The sequence below is a fragment of the Heterodontus francisci genome, chromosome 22 (assembly GCF_036365525.1).
Source record: "Heterodontus francisci isolate sHetFra1 chromosome 22, sHetFra1.hap1, whole genome shotgun sequence".
NCBI lineage: Eukaryota > Metazoa > Chordata > Chondrichthyes > Heterodontiformes > Heterodontidae > Heterodontus > Heterodontus francisci.
Window position 1 is genome coordinate 72,730,670 of NC_090392.1, and position 17,247 is coordinate 72,747,916.

A 17,247-nucleotide genomic window follows, 5' to 3' on the forward strand; every position below is an offset into this window, starting at 1 on the left:
GAAGCAATGTCATATTTTATCGGCCTGCAGGTTTTTTTTTCAGAGCCAAACCTAGCTGAAAAATATTTTAATATGCCCTATCTTTAAAAAAAGTTGACTTATTTAGTTTAAATGGTCAGTTTGAATGTCATCAAGTAAACTTATCCTCATCAGTAATGACATTTCTGTGGCGCTGAAGGCAGGCATGTTTCATATCATGCACGTATTGCCACCGCCCACTCAGCCTTTGTAAGTGCTCACTTTCAAATCAGCTATTATAAAATTGTGGACTTATTTCCTATCTTCACAAATTTTAGTGAAAAAGTTGACAAATAGTGTTCCCCTGCTTTACACCAATACTCGCTTTTACACTTAAAATTAATAAATGGAGGAAAATATAACCCAATGATGCCTCTTTCATTTGTCCTATTCAGCAACACTTTATTTTATATTTTACATAAAATGATACACAATGTGTTTTTCTTTAGTAATCATTTATCACCATTTTACAACACAACTTCCAACTGTGGTGTTTTAATTGGAACAATCCTCACCTGGAATTTCCATGTACATTCTCACGATTGGTTGCCATAACCTTGGTGGAAGATTGGCAGAAACCACTTTCACTCGCTCATCCAGAATTTCCCCTCATGTTAAAGGCAGCTGATTGAGAGAATCCCCAAGGAAATTCCCGGCATCTGACTTTAATCAGCGCTGCTGAGAAAAGCAGCACCAGTGTATAGTCTCCCAGGTCAGAAATATCCACTAATTTGCTGGTGCAAGAGAAGACTACATGTCTGCTGTAAGCAACAATCCAAAGTCCATCCTTTCAGCGCTCTCTGAGGGTAACTTTGAGTTTCAGCATCAGTGTAAAATGTCTGATAAACACCTCACCCCATTTTTGTTTCTGTTGAGATTAAAGGAAATGAATATCAGGATAGGTGATTACCAGGTGATCAAACCAATATCACTCATTTTATATTATCTTCCAGAGTTTTTTTATTCGCTCATGGGATGTGGGCATCGCTGGCTAGGCCAGCATTTATTGCCCATCCCTATCGCCCTTGAGAAGGTGGTGGTAAGCTTCCTTCTTGAACAGCTGCAGTCCTTGGGGTGTAGGTACACCAACAGTGCTGTTAGGGAGGGAGTTTCAGGATTTTGACCCAGCAACAGTGAAGGAACGGCGATGTAGTTCCAAGTCAGGACGGTGTGTGGCTTGGAGGGGAACTTGCAGGTGGTGGTGTTCCCATGCATCTGCTGCCCTTGTCCTTCTAGGTGGTAGAGGTCACGGGTTTGGAAGGTGCTGTTGGAGGAGCCTTGTTGAGTTGCTGCAGCGCATGTTGTAGATGGTACACACTGTGCGTCGGTGGTGTAGGGAGTGAAAGTTGAAGAGTCAAAATTATTGGAGGTTGCGATGTCTGCTTTACATTTGATGCATTGTCAAGTAATCCATTCAAAACAAAAACTATTTCAATATCTGCTTTGGAATGGGTTTAAATATTATTAGGCTAAGAACGGCTGAAGAGACTTAATAGCCCAAGAGACATCATGATTCCTGTGCTGCTGGAACAGGGGAGCAGGAAATTATCCCAGACTGATCAGCAGAGATATGGTGATAGATAGTTTCAAGTTCTGGTTGGTTATTGCTGAGGATCAAAGAGTTATTTATAAAGATTTTTTTAAAATAAATTGCCCTTTTTTTGCAGCAACTGCCTTCCCTCCCCTACTCTTACAAAGGTTGACACTTGCTGGCAGGTATTTCCACAGGTACCAGTCTCTCTGCAGGTCCTTGCCCATAAGGCATGACACCATCAGCGGGCTATTGAAGCACAATTTTGTTTTTACCCAATGATCACACTTTCACCGGGCTCATTGAATTGAGATGAGTAATTGGAACCCTGGACACTTACCCCTTCCTATCCCTGGAGCATCAATGCTGATTGTAATACCCTTAACCGCTACCCCACCTGAGACTGGCAAACTCAGCATAGACCAAAGTTTGAACCAGGACCTTCCTGGTCTGCATGATTTAGCTACTAACTGGACAAGCTCACTCAGCAGTTGGGGGCGCAGAGCATGTATTTATACAGTACTTTCCCTCAGGGGATTAAAGTGCTTTGAGAGCTTAGCTCCGTTGGCAGGAGACCCCACCTGGGAGTCTAAAGGTCTTGCAATTCCAGACCTACTCCTGAACCTAAGCACATTACCTAGGCTGGATTTCAGAGCAGTATGGAGTGCTGCTTTGACTAAAGTACCATCAGCTGTCACATTAAACTGAAATCTACTCCAGTGTGGAGGTGTATGCAAACTATCCCAGTGGTAAGCAGTTATCCCCCGATCAACACTACCAAAACACATTGATGTGTGAAAGTTGGCTATTACATTTGACAGTAATTTATTGGCTATGAAATACTTTGGGACATCCAGGATGTGAAAGGCAATATATCAATGCAAGCTTATTCTTTCATTCATAAATGTTTTAGTGAACTAGGTAAACACATGTGGAAGCATGCACTGAAAGAATGGTCTTTTCTTTTGCCGTGCTTTTTTATGTATTTACTGTTTCTCTCGGTTTCCTGTATCTGTTGTTTGCAGTGGTTGAGGACCTGGCTCTTTGTGTCCTGGTTTTCAGTCAACCTGCCGGATGGAATGACAGAGTGTTCCATCACCACAAAGGATCTAAGATTGTCATCTTATTTTTTTGAGCGGGATATTCAGAAATTTCTAAAATGCTAACTCTGGGCAAAAGTTTGATTTTTAAAATGGAAGTCAGTTTTTATAGTTCTGTTTCTCATGTCCTGAAAGCATTCATTTTGAAGTTTATGAACATTTCAAATGGAGTTTCTTCAACAAAGCAGAGAACTCAAGGCACAATTCCTTGCTCTGCCCCTAACCTGACCTGGTGCAATTTAAGATTTGGTCAAAGGTGGCAGCCTTAACTTGCCATGTGTTATATTGATGAAGGATCCAGATGTAGAACTGTTTAGGCTTGTGTTGTAAGATACAGTGAAAGACACATCATATCCTGCTGATGCTAGACCTGCTTTGAGACAGTCCATCAGTGTACATGGAACTTGCTGTGCATACACCATAATTTGTTGAATTCTGCACACTATCAAAATGCATATATCACATTCTGTAGGTTCTAAATGTTTCATTTCTGACTTTTTAGGATTGCCTACCCACCTAGCCCCCAAAACATGCCCATGCAGCCACTCTCCCTGTATTGGGGTAGAGAAGTATAGTGGTTACGTTGCTGGATTAATGATTTAGAAACCTCAGCTAATGATCTGTGAAATATCAGTTCAATTCCCACTGCAGCAGATGGGGACTCAATTAAACAAATCTGAAATAAAAGCCCATCTGGTTCACGAATGTCACTTTGGAGAAAGGAAATCTCTTGTCCTTACCTGGTCTGATCCTATATGTACTCCAGACCCATAGCAATGTGGTTGACTCTTAACTGCCCTCTGAAATGACCGAGCAAGCCACTCAGTTGAATTCAAGAAGGAGATTCACCACCGCCTTCACAGAGGCAATTAGGTATGGGAATAAATGCTGATCTCGGCACTGATGTCTGCATCTGTTGAATTAGAAGGAAGCATTTTTAAATTAATAACAAATATTTTTGATTTCCCCCTCCTCTCCCCATGCTATAGCAGGTCTCCTATTCCTTCACCTTTGCTGCTGCCATTCTTTAGGTGGGCTCAAATGTCTCAATGAGAGAGGCTGGGATGACTTACAGGATTCCGCCTCCCAGTGGACAGGTGCCTCGCCTCCATTTTCTGACTCACCCCTGCTGGCACAGACAAAATCAGGAACAGCCACATGAGGTGTTTTGGGTGTGCACCAACTGTAAAAGAAAATTCACAGGAGAAAATATCTGAATGAAATACAGGACCCAAAGCAAGTTTTGAACGTAGATCACTCTTGATTAGAATAGGCAAAATCCTGGAATCATTTAAAAAACAATTAGATACAGCAATGGGGAGGGAGCATGGGGAAACTATAGGGTGGGATAGATGAATTAAGATGGGTTGATTAGTGTTGCTTATCCATGTGTAGCTGGTGATCTTGTAGCTCGAATAACATGAAAAGTTACTGATCCGTTTAACTTCTCTGCCATCTCTGCCATTGATTATTGCTTGCTGAGGTCTCCACTGGTGACCACGCCTCCAGATGCCTAGGCCCTAAGTTCTGGAATTCCCTCCCTAAACCTCTCCACCTCAGTACCTCTCCTACTTTAAGCTTCATAAAATTTTCTATAAAGCTCCTTTGCAGTGCCTTGGAACTTTTTACTGTGGTAAAGGTGCTATGTAAACATAAGTTGTTATTGTTGAGGCACATGTATATATATTGCCAGTTTTCCCTCGCCTACTGACAGACACTCCACATTTTAATTAAAAGATAGCACTTTGTGGAAGGTAAGCATCCTGCTTTGAATGATTTTTAACCAACTTTTCTGAAGGATTTCTATTGAAAAAAAACTGCATTTGCCTTCAAAACTCCACAACAGTATGAAAATAGGAATAAAAGCGAGAAATGCTGGAAATACTCAGCAGGTTTGGCAGCATCTGTGGAGAGAGAAGCAGAGTTAACGTTTCAGGACTTCTGAAGAAGGATCACAGACCAGAAACATTAACTCTGCTTCTCTCTCCACAGATGCTGCCAGACCTGCTGAGTATTTCCAGCATTTCTTGTTTTTATTTCAGATTTCCAGCATCCGCAGTATTTTGCTTTTATTTTAGTGTGAAAATAGGGTTTTTTTGTACAAAATATATAGCATGCCAAAATTCAATTCTTTACTTTTAATAATTAAATTGATCCACGGAGAGTTATCAACTAACAGATAGGAAAATTTAAAATAGATTTTCTACAGATGGATCTCTGTAAGTATTTCTGCTTAGAGGGATAAGGTTTGAAAATCTGTTTTTGGGAGTGAGTGCAATGAGTAGCACTGGCTACTACACCAAGCCAGTTTTTTTTTGCCTCATGAATCAAGCTCATTTGTTGATGGAGCTTGCATGGATATTTGGTGTATAGGCTTTATATGGTTCTCAATGATCGTGGAGAATTTGTCACTTGCACAGGATATAGAACAGAGAAGAAAAACATGCATTTGTCTCGCACCTTGCCTTTGAGCAATATCTCAGAGCACTTTGAAGACAATTAATTACTTGGAGTATAGTGACTGCCGTGCAGAACAAGATTGAACAAACAATAATAGCTGCGATTAGTTACTCTGCTTTTGGTGCTGTTGGCTGAGGGAAGATTGTTGACCAGGGCAGAAGGAAAACTCCCTACTCTTCTTCAGAGAGTACCATGAATTCTTTTAACACGCATCTCAACCAGCAGTGCAAGCAGTTTGGGAATTAGTTTAACGTCTTGTGTGAAGTATGGCGTCATTGAAATGTTAAGCACTCCCTCTGTACTGCTTTGGAGTGTCAGGCTTTATCAATTACTCAAAGTCATGGATTGAGGGCTGCAAACTAGGTGACACACAGAAATCTTGGAGGACTTGAATGATCTGAGATAGAAATTCTAAGGTCTCGAGTAGACTAGTTAGAAGTATGGCTGAGAATTGATAATGCTCCTCCCTGCTACAGGAGGGGTAATTTGAGAGGGCATTCCAACTCTATTCACCAATTGAGATTGGTGAACATAAGAATAGAAGAAATTGAATCAGGAGTGAGCTATATGGACCTGCAAGCCGACTACGCCTTTCAGTACAAACATTGCTGATTTTCTACCTCGACTCCACTTTCCTGCCTTATTCCCATATCCATTGAATCCTTTAGTGCCCAAAAATCTATTGATCTCAGTCTTGGATATACTCAACGACTGAGCATCCACAGCTCTCTGGGATTGAGAATTCCTAAGGGTCATAGCTGTCTGAGTAAAGAAATATCTCCTGTTCTCAGTCCAAAATGCCTAACCCCTTATCCTGAGACTATGACCCCTTGATCTAGACTCTCCAGCCAAGAGAAAGAGTCTCTCAGCGCCTACCCTGTCAATCCCTCTATACATCTCAATTAAATCAATAATAACAACAATTTGTATTCGTCCTTCTTCTTCTTCTTTGGCCTCCCTGTCTCGAGAGACAATGGGTAAGCGCCTGGAGGTGGCCAGTGGTGTGTGGAGCAGCGCCTGGAGTGGCTATAAAGGCCAATATTAGAGTGACAGACTCTTCCACAGGTGCTGTAGATAAAATTGTTTGTCGGGGCTGTTACACAGTTGGCTCTCCCCTTGCGCTTCTGTCTTTTTTCCTGCCAACTGCTAAGTCTCTTCGACTTGCCACACTTTAGCCCCGCCAGCTCTGGCGATCGCTGGCAACTGACTCCCACGACTTGTGATCAATGTCACAGGACTTCATGTCGTGTTTGCAGACGTCTTTAAAGCAGAGACATGGACGGCTGGTAGGTCTGATACCAGTGACGAGCTCGCTGTACAATGTGTCTTTGGGGATCCTGCCATCTTCCATGCGGCTCACATGGCCAAGCCATCTCAAGCGCCGCTGAGTCAGTAGTGTGTATAAGCTGGGAATGTTGGCTGCCTCGAGGACTCCTGTGTTGGAGATACGGTCCTGCCACCTGATGCTAAGGATTCTCCGGAGGCAGCGAAGATGGAATGAATTGAGACGTCGCTCTTGGCTGACGTACGTTGTCCAGGCCTCGCTGCCATAGAGCAAAGTACTGAGGATACAGGCTTGATACACTCGGACTTTTGTGTTCCGTGTCAGTGCACCATTTTCCCACACTCTCTTGGCCAGTCTGGACATAGCAGTGGAAGCCTTTCCCATGCGCTTGTTGATTTCTGCATCTAGAGACAGGTTACTGGTGATAGTTGAGCCTAGGTAGGTGAACTCTTGAACCACTTCCAGAGCGTGGTCGCCGATATTGATGGATGGAGCATTTCTGACGTCTTGTCCCATGATGTTCGTTTTCTTGAGGCTGATGGTTAGGCCAAATTCGTTGCAGGCAGCCGCAAACCTGTCAATGAGACTCTGCAGACACTCTTCAGTGTGAGATGTTAAAGCAGCATCATCAGCAAAGAGGAGTTCCCTGATGAGGACTTTCCATACTTTGATCTTTGCTCTTAGACGGGCAAGGTTGAACAACCTGCCCCTGATCTTGTGTGGAGGAAAATTCCTTCTTCTGAAGACTTGAATGCATGCGAGAGCAGCAGGGAGAAGAAAATCCCAAACTGTGTGGGTGCAAGAACACAGCCCTGTTTCACGCCACTCAGGATAGGAATGGGGTCTGATGAGGTGCCGCTATGCTGAATTGTGCCTTCCATATTGTCATGGAATAAGGTGATGATACTTAGTAGCTTTGGTGGACATCCAATCTTTTCTAGTAGTCTGAAGAGACCACGTCTGCTGACGAGGTCAAAGGCTTTGGTGAGATCAATGAAAGCAATGTAGAGGGGCATCTGTTGTTCACGGCATTTCTCCTGTATCTGACGAAGGGAGAACAGCATGTCAATGGTCGAGAGAACAGCATGTCAATGGTCAATTTGCATTTGTATAGCACTTTTAACACACTAATCCATCCCAAGGCACTTCACAGGAGTGTCTTAAAGGAAAAGAGGAAAAGAGGCAGAGAGGTTTAGGGGGGGGAATTCCAGAGCTTAGGACCTCAGTAGATGAAGGCGCAACTGCCAATGTTGAAACTATTAAAATCAGGAATATGAAAGAAGGCAGAATTGGAGGAACCCAGAGATCCCATTGGATTGTGGGGCTGGAAGAGGTTACCAGGATACCTCTTGTTCTTCTAAGACTGTTGGATATGGTATGGTGTCGTAAATAATGGAGAAAGCAAGAATATTATTATAAAATCTAACATATTAGTCAGATTAATAACACACTATTTCCCTGTTAGTAAAATCTTTTATAAATCATACCAGTTTATTAGCAATTCCTCTATTTCTACTGGACAAAAGACTGCATGAGGGTATGATTTTAATACTGATTGTGAAATTAATTTTGACTTCTGGGAATTTGCAGGAATAGATCCCTTTGCAATGCGGTACCATAGGCTGAATGTGTTAGTTTGTTCTGGCAGCTGCTTTATGTAACGTTGGTGCCCATTGCTTACATAGAACTCCTACTACATAATAGACTTGTTAGCAAAATTAAAGCCCATGGGATTAAAGAGACAGTGGCTGTGTACACACAAAATTGGCTAAGGGGCAGAAAGCAGAGAGTCGTGGTAAACGGTTGTTCTTCAGACTGGACGGAAGTATGCAGTGGTGTTCCCCAGGGGTTAGTGCTGGGACTACTGCTCTTTTTGATATATATTTATGACTTGGATGTGGGTATCTAGGGCATAATTTCAGAGCTTGCAGCTGTTACAAAACTCAGAAATGTAGTAAACTGTGAGGAGGATACTAACAGATTACAGGTTGATGTAGACAAACAGGTGAAAGGGGCAGACACATGGCAGATGAAATTTAATTTAGAGAAGTGTGAAGTGACAATATTTTGGTAAGAAGAATGAGGAGTCATAATATAAACTAAATGGTACAATTTTAAAAGGGGTGCTGGAACAGAGAGTCCTGGGGGTGTATGTGCACAATTCTTTGAAGGTGCATGACTGGAGGTGGAATAGGCTTTATCAATAGAGGCATGGACAAATTAATGAAAGCAAAGAAGTTAAATCTTTGTAAAACACTGGTTAGACTCAGCTGGAGCACTGTGTTCAACTCTGAGCATCACACTTCGACACTTTAGGAAGGATGTCCAGGCCTTAGAGAGGGTGCAGAAGAGATTTACTAAAATGGTGCCAGGATGAGGGAGTTCAGTTCTGTGGAGAGACTGGAGACATTGAGGTTGATCTCCATAAGAGCAGAGAAGGTTAAGAGGATAGAGGTGTTCAAAATCATAAACGGCTTTGATAGCGTAAGTAATAAGACTCTGTTTCCACTGGCAGAAGGTTTGGTAACTAGAGGACACAGATTTAAGGCAAATGGAAAATAAAAGAGGTATCGTGAGGAAACAATTTTTTTACACAGTGACTTGTTGTGATCTGGAATGTACTGCTTGAAAGAGTAGTGGACGCAGCTTCAATAGTAACTTTTAAAAGAGAATTGGATAAACACTTAAAGGGGTGAAAATTGCGGAAAGTATGGGGGAGTGGCACTAGTTGGATAGCTCTACCAAAGAGCTGGCACAGGCATGATGGGCTGAATGGCTTCCTGTGTTGTATCATTTTATCATTCTATGTAGAGTAAAAATGTAAAAATATACTGATATAAGTCAGTTAAGAAACACATTGTGAGGAACTTTATAGAGGTGACAGTGGTGTGGGCCATCAGCTGGAGAGCTGTCAAGAGACCCACATTGCCTCCTTTGGGGAAGGCCTGCCGGATTACAAAGCACTCAAGCACTTGAGAGGCCACCCATCATCCTTCCCAGGATCAGGACCCTCGGGAAGGGAAGTCTTGCCTGCTCAGAGCTGCTGGCCAGTCAGAGGCCAGCAGCTCTTTTGCTCAGCAACACCACTGGGAGGCGATGGGTGCTGCTGGAACAGCACCCACTAGAGGCCCAGGCCTCTGGAGCAACCCAGGCCAGAGGTAAGTGATGTCGGGAAGGGTTTCGTGTGGTGGGGGATCACAGAGGGAGAAGGTGTAAGGGGTCAGCAGCAAGAGCTGGAGGGTGGCTCTTGGCAGGACCCACTTCCCAAAGCCAGGTCCCTTGATCAGGCACTGACTGCCTTTGAACGAAGGATCCCCACCCCCACCCTGAGAGCACAAGCAACCCCGCATGGGTTTCCATGTTGTGGTCAACGTGTGGCAGACCTGCCCGCCGCTTGGTTAATACCAGCGGTGGCAGGAAGAAGCCTTTAATTGAGCATTAGTTGCCCCTTAAGGGCCTCAATTGTCGGTGGGGCAGGAAGACTGTCTGCCGACCTTCCTGCCACTGACTTTATAGGGGTGGAGACGGGAAGGTGGCGGGGTCCTCACCTGCCACCACCTCACCCAATTAAGTGCCCTCCCCACCTCCAAACTCCTCACAGGGGAACAGCATAAAATATTGCCCATTGAGTTGAAAAACCAAATGTAACAAGATTCTGGTGCTGGAATCAAAGAGGCAGTTAACTGTGAACAGTAAGTTATTAGTGCATAAAGATTACCAAAAAGAGCTGACAGGTCTCTAAGGGACACTTACAGTTGGTGGGTTTTGAGCTTCTTCACTTTAATTTTCAAACTGAACAGTTCCTTTTGTCCCTCTGCAGCAGGGAAGCAGGATAGTCTGGATTATGGTACTTCTTTATAATTAATATTAATGTTGGTCTGTCAATTCCTATCTAATGGCATGAGTTAAAAGGAGCAATTTGACCTTTGCTAGCATCCAGTCCCCATACCCAAAGTCCAGAAAAAAGAGACAGAGTCTCATGACACTAGGGACTGGAGCAACAAATCTAGGCTGACACTTCAGTGCAGTACTTAGGGAGTGCTGCACTAACGGAGGTGCTGACTTCAGAAGAAAAACTAAGGCCCCCTCTCAGGTGGTCATAAAGAAATTCTATTATCAAGCGCAGGGGAGTTTTCCCTGGTGTCCTATCCAATATTTATCCCTCAAGCAACATCACAAAAACAGATTATCTGGTCATTATCACATTGCTGTTTGCGGGAGCTTGCTGTGCACAAATTAGCTGCCACGTTTCCTGCATCACAACAGTGGCTACGCTTCAAAAGAACTTCAGTGGCTCTAAAGTGCTTTGGGTGTTGTTACGAGCAGGTGAGAAAGGTGTCTAGGGCTTTGTTATTATCTTCATCTGGTCTTATTATAACAGGGTTTAATTTTAAGCACACTGTGTTTTGAGCTCCCCCTTTGTGAATCCTTGTTCACAGCTTTCCAATTATAAGGCAAAGAAACAAACACACCAGGTTTTCTCAGGTTCAAAGGAGAAAAGTGAAATTTGTTAGAAGTTAGACTTAAACTCTAATACGGTTCACGTCTACGGATATACAACGCGCCCACGCTAGCGTGCACACGTGATATACACATGTATATAGGGGCAGAAAAGAGAAGAGGAAGATATAGTAGACAGGGGTTTGAGGCAATATCAGATGAGTCTCTTGTTTACTGTTCTTTGAGCTCACTTGATTGTAGGTAGTCTTGCTGTTCGTCGGGGTCCAGTGTTCCTTTTAAACCTTGTTCACGTAGGAGACTTTTCTCTCTTTGAGGTTCACTTGTTTTATAAAAGATTCAGTTCCATGGAAAAGAGATGGAGGCAGGCAGGACTGGAGGTTCTGTTCCAACAAGGAGCACATGACGTTCTGAGTCCAAATTCTGTTTTTCCAATTTAAAACTCCCCTAGTTGGCCAGCAGGTGGTCACGTGATTGACCAGTTTGACCAGCTCTCTTCTGTGTGTTGGGGCAGGGACTGGTTCCCTTGTTTCAACACTGTCTGCTTGTATGAAAAAAATGTCTTTCCAGTCAGGGGTTTGCAATTTTAAGTTTTAATGCTGATGTGGCGAAATAATGTGTGCCTCAGTCTTGGAAGGTGGGGGACTTGCCTGACACCTCCACACCCAGGGGAGTGAAATGCGATTTGAGGAAAACTGGTCCATTTCATTACAGAGTTTGAGAGAAATATAAGAAACAGAAAGAAAAACTATGCATTTTTTCCATTCATTCATCAATCTTAAAGCTCATTAAAAATGGTCTGTTCTGGGTGCCAGGGCTGCTTTAATTTCCCTTTTTCTTTTCTCAGGAGAGTTAGTTTCGGGGTGGGGGGGGGGGGGGGCGGCTGGGTCTATCCTGAACTCCCTGATTCTTGCAAAGACTTCTGGCTTCAGGGGATGGGTGGTTTTCTTTTCCTCTGACTGTGGGGGAGGGGTCTCTGTTATTCACCCCTTCGTTCTCTGAGACACTCCTACCTGCAGGTATTTGTGTAGACTTGGCTGCACGCTCCTGTGGCACTTCAACTAGGTGAGGCAGCACCACCAACGGTTTCTGTGCCCCCTAGAGGTCTTTCTTTGTCTCTGCAGGTTCCTGTAAATGCTGTTCGAAACTCTGGTGGGGTGTGTCTAGAGTCTGCATTCACATAGGAGGATGTGGGGTCTAACGTTTCACATTTTCTGGGGTTGGTTGACCAGACGGTAGGAATTTTCATCCAGGATTCTTCCCATACTTCCTTTAACCTGCCCTCTTGGTCACCTTTTCCCCTTCTCTGTCTAACTATTTGCCAGCCGTGTACCTGCCTGTCCCATTTTGTTCCTGGCGGGTGTCCCTTACTGTTCACCAGCCCTCTGCTAGAGGGTCCTCCTAACACTGGTACAGGACTTAGGGGTGCAGGTTTCACTGTAGGTTGGGGTTTCCCCTCAACCTGGCACATGTGGCAACTCCTGCAGTACTCCACCACATCTTTGTGGAGTTTTGGCCAGTCAAACTGCTGTCTTATGCTGACTTTGGTCTTTTGTATATCGTCATGTACAGCCACTGTAATCTCATGGGCCCTTCTTAATATTTCTCCCTGGTACCTCTGTGGCACCACTAACTGGTGAACTACTGTCCACTCTTTGCTCTCAGGTCTGTGAGGAGAACTCCATTGCCTCATCAGTACCTCATTCTTTAAATGGTAGCAATCAGGGATCCCTCTGCTTCACTTTCAGACTGGGCAGCCTGTGCTCACTCTCACAATACTGGGTCGGCTCGCTGCGCCTCACCTAGGGAAAATCCATTTAATTCATTCCCTGCATCTCCTAATTTTCCAAATAAAGTCTCAGACAGACAGACCTGGTCATCTGCCTGCAGTGCTAATTCAGTCTCCTCTGGGGGAGCTCTTTGATCATGGCCTGATCCACTACACATCAGAGACTCTGCAGGGGTCCGTCTCCTGCCACTTCCCTGTCTCTCTGATCTCCTGTGGTCTTTCTTTCACTACTAGGAGGGGGGGTGGGGGCGGAGTACCACCTTTACCCCGGCCAGATCATTACCGAAGAGCAGGCCAACCCCGTCCACAGGCAAACTAGGGACAATCCCTACAGTCAACAGTCCCAGAACTAGGTCGCACCCCAGGTACAGGTACAGGCATACACTGCCCTCCAATACCATTCAGCACCATTTTAGTGTTCACTGTACTCTCTGGGGGAAAGGTCAGGCCTTTTCCCAGTAAAAGGGTTCTAGCTGCCCCTGTGTCCCTGAGAATTACTATGGGCTTGCTTGCCCCACTCAAGGGGTATGGGGTTATTTTCCCTTCAAATACAAAACCCGATAACCTTCAGGAATCCTATTATCTTTTCCTGCACTGGCTGTAGTAAGCTTCCAGGGTTGCACTCTTACGGCAGTTAAAGCCACAGCTTGTTCTGTGTTTACCATCAGGGTTCCGTCTGCACTGAGCGGGTGTGCCCTGATTAACCCTACCGGTTTTCCCTTTAGTTTCCAGCAGTTAGCTTCAAATGCCCTGCCTTATTACAATGGAAGCACACAAGTCTCCGGGTCTCACTCTTGCTCACAGCACCTTCCTTTTTGGCTGGAGGAAGGCCCCCTGTGTCTCCTTTCCTTTCTCTTCCAGGACTGCCTGGGCAGATATACCTTCCCACTCTTTGTCCTTTTTGGATTTGTGGTGGTGATTAGGAAAGGTTCTCCCTTGGGAAACCAACTTATAAATTAAAGCAAACTCATCGGCCAGAACGGTCGCTTGCCGGGCTCCCTGAACCCACTGCTCCTCTACATGGGTCTTTATTGAAAATGGGAGAGAGTTTTTAAATTCCTCTAGCAGGATTACTTCTCTGAGAGTCTCATAGCTGAGCTGTATTTTTAAAGCCCTCAGCCACTGGTCAAAGGCCAGCTGCTTGCTTCTTTCAACCTCCAGATAAGTTTGATTAGCTTGCTTTTTGAGGGCTCTAAACGTTTGGCGATAGGCTTCGGGTATCAATTCATATGTCCTGAGGATAACATTTTTGGTCAGTTCATAATTTGATGAACTCTCATCTGGCAACAAGGAATAAACCTCATAGGCTTTTCCGGTTAGTTTGCTTTGCAGTTAAAGAGACCAAGTTTCAGTTGGCCATTTTAGTTGCCTTGCCAGTTTCTTGATAGACATGAAAAACGTTTCCACATCTTCCTCATTGAATTTTGTAATTAACTGAGTGAGTTTTAGCAATCTTGCACCCAGCCCTGAATTGTGGTCCTTCATATTAGCCATGCTTTCACCACGGATACTCTGTCGCCCCCCCCCCCCCCACCTCCTCCTCCCCCCACCGCCCCCCCCCCCCAGTTAACTCAAACCGCTTCAGCTCTAATGGGATTCTTCCTGGAATATTCTTTCTCTCCTTCTCTCTCTCTTTCCTTCTCCTGTCTTTCTTTCTCTTCACCTTCCTTTTGGAAGGCTCTCTCTTTCTCCCTCTCCTGCCTCCCTCTCTTTTTTTCCCTTTCCTCAAATTCAAGTTTCCTTTGTTCCAGTTGTATCTTTGCTAACAACACCCTGTCAGATTCTGTTTCTAACACTGCTTCTGCTTCTTCAGATTCAAGGGAAAAATGGTTGGTCACTAGCCTTAGGAATTCACACTTCCTAGCCTTGCCATGTACAGTGATCCCACACTGCTCTGCCATTTTTCTCAACTCCTCGATAGACAGTGCTTTTAACTTATCCCAAGTTACTTCACCCTGGCTTGGAAAGCTACTCTCTTCAGTTGCAGACATGTTAGTATTTAATCACACACAACCACAAGAAAACCTGTATTGATATTTTGCTCTTTTTGATCGGGAACAATTTGGCTTCCCACTTCCAATTTCACTCATTCGTCTGTGGGTAAAATCCCGGACGAGCCCCCAAATTTCTCTTACGATCAGGTGAGAAAGGTGTCTAGGGGTCCGTTACTATCTTCACCTGGTCTTATTGTAACAGGGTATAATTTTAAACACACTGTGTTTTGAGTTCCCCCTTTGTGAATTCTTGTTCACAGCTTTCCAATTATAAGGCAAAGAAACAAACACACCAGGTTTTCTCAGGTTCAAAGGAGAAAAGTGAAATTTGTTAAAGCTTAGACTTAAACTCTAATACGGTTCACACCTATGGATATATGACTTGCCCACGCTAGCATGCACTTGTGAAATACACATACAGATAGGGACAGAAAAGAGAAGAGGAAAATATAGTAGAGAGGGGTTTGAGGCAATATCAGATGAGTCTCTTGTTTACTGTTCTTCGAACTCACTTGATTGTAGGTAGTCTTTACTGTTCGTCGGGGCCCAGTGTTCCTTTTAAACCTTGTTCACGTAGGAGACTTTTCTCTCTTTGAGGTTCATGTGTTTCACAAGTTTCAGTTCCGTGGGAAAAAGATGGAGGCAGGCAGGACTGGAGGTTCTGTTCCACCGCGAGCACACGGCGTTCTGAGTTCAAATTCTGTTTTTCCAATTTAAAATTCCCCTAGTTGGCCAGCAGATGGTCACGTGACTGACTGGTTTGACCAGATCTCTTCTGTGGCGAAATAATGTGTGCCTCAGTCTTGGTAGGCTTGCCTGACAGTATCCTGAAGCATGAAAGGTGCTATAAAAATGTAAGGCTTCCTATCCAGGAAGATTTACATTGTGTATTCATTAGTGGACATTCTAATTTGGCTAAGGGCATATTTCACATATATTGACCAAATTGGTTATTTATTACTAAGTTCAAATCAATATCTGATAAACTACCTGAACCGCATGCCTTTCCCATGAACTTTATAAAAGGAACAGTAATTCTCAGATGACAAATCATACAAACAATTCAAGGGTCTGACTATGTCCAGGCCCACACAAAGGTCAAAAATGGTAAGTGCCACCTTTATCAAGGGCCATCAGGAAGATCCTTGGGGCTGATGATTTTTAGGCTGTTGTTTTCAGGCAGGAGACAGAAAGCCCTGCAGCCAACGATCATTACCATTGTTGCAGTAGGCGGTTTTCAGCCTCGTTGCTAGATAAAGTGGGAGTGGATGGGCCTGTGTGTGGAGTTGTGTCTAGACTAGTGCTCTGAACCTGAATCCACTGCATCACTAAGACTGCATATGTCTATATCCATAGCATCTCTTAATTCCATCCCTACCTCTGTTCATCTGCTGCTGTAACCCTCAACAATGCCTTTGCTACCTCTAGACTTTACTATTCCAATGCACTCCTGGCTGGCCTCTCATCTTCCACCCTACATAAACTTATGCTCATATAAAACTATGCTGCCTATATCTTAACTTGCTCCAAGTCTCATTCACCCATCACCCCTGTGCTTGCTGACCTACACCGGCTGAGGCCAACAACACCTCAATTTTAAATCCTCATTCTTGTTTTCAAGGATGGCTTACCTGTATCTCCTATCTCTGCAATCTCCTCCAACCCTACAAGCCGTCGAGATCTCTGTGCTCCTCCAATTCTGGCCTCTTGCGGATTCCCGAATTTAAACGCACGAGCATTGGCGGCCGTGCCTTCAGCTGCCTTGTCGCTAAGTTCTCAAATTCCCTCCCTAAACCTTTCCGGCTCTCCACCTCTGCCTCTTTAAAATCTACCCAAACCTTCAGTCATCTGTCCTGATATCTCCTTCAATGGCTCAGTGTAAAAATGTTTTTACTGGTTTCTTTCTTGTAAAGTGCCTTGGGGTGTTTTACTACATTAAATGCGCTATATAAATGCAAGTTGTTATTGTTGTTGTTGAATATAAGGGGTTTCAGATCACAGTACACTTCACATGTACTTGAATCTAGCCAGGAGTATGCGAAGGGGTCGGATAATCAGCCTGGTACTTTATAAGTCATGATAACATAAGTCACCCCCTGCTTCTCCCACCCAACAACAAATTATTTTCCTCCTTTTCTGAGGAGCGAGTGCTTTGATAGAATCCAGCAATCCAACAGAGAACCAGCAATACTGTCCCATAAAAGTCAATGGAATCTGAATGGTAGTCAAAGCCTGTAGAATTGGGGGCTGTTCAGTTTGGCATCTAACATTCACAGCTGCTGAAAAAAAAATATTCCCCCACCCTCCCTTCAAAATGTATTTATTTTCTGTTGCACTTTTTCAGAATGCCATGTAGGGTGGATGAATGAATTAAGATGGGACTGTGTGCCACTTGTCAATTGTAGAATCATAGAAACTTTCAGCACAGCAAAGGCCATTCAGCCCATCATGCACTGCTGGCACTATGGAAGAGCAGTCCTGCTTAGTACCACAGTCCCCAGTTTTTATCTGTAATATGTTCCTCATCCTGAAGTACCTGTCTAACTCTCTTTTAAAATGATACATGGAATCAGCGTCCACCACCTTTTCAGGTAGAACGTTCCCAATCCCAA

General features: G+C 44.1%; 1 protein-coding gene and 1 long non-coding RNA gene across 5 annotated transcripts in view; one reads left to right on the forward strand and one right to left on the reverse strand.

Moving 5' to 3' along the window:
• The window catches only part of LOC137381435 (NF-kappa-B inhibitor delta), a 145,921-nt gene extending 142,179 nt beyond the window's left edge, over positions 1 to 3,742 (reverse strand). Inside the window, exons 1-3 of one of the 3 annotated variants that reach the window (XM_068054023.1) lie at positions 3,659 to 3,742; positions 3,390 to 3,562; positions 534 to 886 (exon numbers count right to left, since the gene is read on the reverse strand). The gene's annotated coding sequence lies outside the window, so the exon portion shown is untranslated. The remainder of the gene's footprint in view (positions 1 to 533; positions 887 to 3,389; positions 3,563 to 3,658) is intronic. The other 2 variants (XM_068054025.1, XM_068054026.1) reach the window with 2 other exon arrangements.
• The window catches only part of LOC137381436 (uncharacterized), a 58,749-nt gene that overhangs the window by 11,914 nt on the left and 29,588 nt on the right, over positions 1 to 17,247 (forward strand). The window lies entirely within an intron of this gene.